Here is a 2,661-nt window from a genome sequence, read left to right on the forward strand (position 1 = left end):
GTGGATGGAGGAGGAGAGTACAGAAAGAGATGACTGGAAAGAGGGGTGTATTTTAGGGTCAGGTAGAAACCTGATGTAAGGGAAACTCCCATGAATCTCCAAAGATGGCCCTAGCTAAGACTCCTAGCAATAGTGAATCCATAGCCTGAACTGGCCGTCTCCTGTGATGAGATTGGTGACCACCCCAGTTGTCATCAGAGACCCTTCATCTAGTAATTGATGGAAACAGATACAGAGACCCTGTTGGGAGCTGTGAACCCCCAGATCCTGAATTTTTGTAAACAACTTGTTTTCCTCTGCTCTGAGACAGCCTGCAGCTGCTCTGAGCACGAGACCTTGATGGCAGACTGATGGGTCTGCAGCTGAAAGATCCCGAGAGCTGGGGCTTGGCCGGAGCACTATATAAGCTGCCCCTGGACACAATAAAGGGGGCATTCCTGTTTCAAGGATGACCCGTGTCTCTCTGTCTGTGTGTCTCTGTGTGTTTAAATCTCCAGGCCCTTGCCTGAGGCTCGTGAATGGTCCTGTAGTGCAGGCCCCACAATACAGGAAGAGTTCTGAATTGTCGCATAGTACAGGCGGGTGGTACAGACCCACAGCCAAACACTGGGCCAAGCTGAAGAGAGGGAGGAAGGATTGTAGGAGCCGGAGGGGTCAAGGACATCACAGGAAAACCAAAAGAAACAACTAATCTGGCTCATAGAAACTCAGAGTCTGAATCAACAACCAGAGAGCCTGCATGGGACTGACCTAAGCCCTCTACCTATATGTAACAGTTGTGTAGCTTGGTCTGCTTGTGGGACTCCTAACAATGATAGCAGGGACTGTCCCTGATGCTTTGGTGGCTCTTGGGGACCTATTCCCCATACTGTGTTGCCTTGCTCAGGCTTAATACAGGGGCAGTGCTCAGTCTTAACCACAACTTGATATGCCATTCTTTGTCGATACCCGTGGTAGGCCTGCCTCTTTCTGAACAGAAACAGAGGAAGGGTGGATTGAGGGTGAGGGAGGGGATGGGAGAAGAGGAGGGAAGGGAAACTGTGGCCAGTATGTAAAATAAATAAATAAAAAGGAAAAAAAATCTCCAAACAAAGAAAACACTAAAACAAATACAAGAACATTTACTTAGAGCTTCAAAGCCCACAGCATCCACAAAAATTACTTTGTTTTCTTTGTGTCTATTATGGTGAAAATACTTGAAATACTCAAATTTGCATTTTGGTTTTTAATGATGTTTTTAGCATAAACTCAGTTGTCTTCATGTCCACTGGTATTTACCTAAAAAACAAATCAAGTTCTGCCAAGTTATAGTAAAAAAAAAAAAAAAAAACTGTATGTTCTAAGGCCAGGATGGGAGGTGGTCTCAGGTCCAGGGTTGAGATGGAGCAGGTATGAAAGGGACCGAAAGTTTCCTCTGTGGGGAAAATGGCTTGGGATCCTGCGGGGGGCGGGGGGAGGACGGAGTGGCAGGAGCCCCAATTCCCATCCAATTACAGTTGAAAGGGGAAGGAAGGAAAGGGCTTAAGATAACTGTTGCTCTCTCTTGCCTCAGAGGCGTGTGCTTTATGGAGCAAGGACAAACATTTTACCCAGACTGTCAGCTCTCCAAGCTCAGCCCAGGAGCTTTACGCTGCCTTTTTGGGAGCAAAGCAGGGAACAGCCAAGGCGAGGCCTGAAAGTATTTGAAAGTGGATTCAAAGTGAAGTTTATTGAGCATTTCACTTTAGAAAAGCAAGAACCGGAGATTTTCCTGAAGACTGTAAAGAAAATATGATTTATTGGCGATATCCCCTGCCTGCCAGGGTCCATATATAATGTAGGTTTCACCATTCCAGAAGGTGGGCCAGGGAGGCAGATTTACGGTGCTCTGTGAGCATGAATAATTCTGACTTTTACCACTTTCCCATTCAGATCAAGTTGGATCTCTCTCTCTCTCTCTCTCTCTCTCTCTCTCTCTCTCTCTCTCTCTCTTTCTCTCTCTCTCTCTCTCTCAACTTTGGACCAAAGGTTTAGTTGGATTTGCAGAAAATATGGCAGAAATGCACGAAGGGCAATGCATTTATCGTATGTGTTTACAGATGGATAAAGGAGTTCATCATAAAGTTATAGCCAGGCAAGTTTACACAGATTTAAAGTCAAGGCTTCCTAAAGATGAAAGTGAACTAGCTGGTGATCTAAGTGTGCTTATTCGCCAGTGCACTTGCCGAGGCTCTTTAGGAAATTGCCCGAACTGGAGGGAAGACGGTTTTAATTAACGGAACATGTGGAGTCGCTGAGGCCGTGGGTCCTGAGGAGACACACTTGAAGCTTGCTGTGACTCTCCCCACTAGCGGTTGCTCCAGGGTTGAAAACGGATAGGTTGATAGGTTAACCTACTATTTCAGCATTATGCAAAGGGACCTTTAACAGTTAGACCCTCCTCTGCCTGTCCTGTATGGCTGTTTTACGTCTTGTTTCTTCTTATCCTATTGACCTCACAACATGTTGTTATTATGTTTCCCCGGAAGTGTAGTGGTTTGAATGTGAAGTGTCCTCATGGGCTCAGGTTTGGACATTTAGCTCCTGACTTGCGGCACCTTTCAGAGGTGGAGCCTTGCTGGAGGAAGGGGTCTCTGGGGTTTGGTCTTGAGGCTTTATAGTCTGGCCCTCTTCCTATCCAGT

The sequence above is a fragment of the Arvicola amphibius genome, chromosome 1 (assembly GCF_903992535.2).
Source record: "Arvicola amphibius chromosome 1, mArvAmp1.2, whole genome shotgun sequence".
Taxonomy (NCBI): Eukaryota; Metazoa; Chordata; class Mammalia; order Rodentia; family Cricetidae; genus Arvicola; species Arvicola amphibius.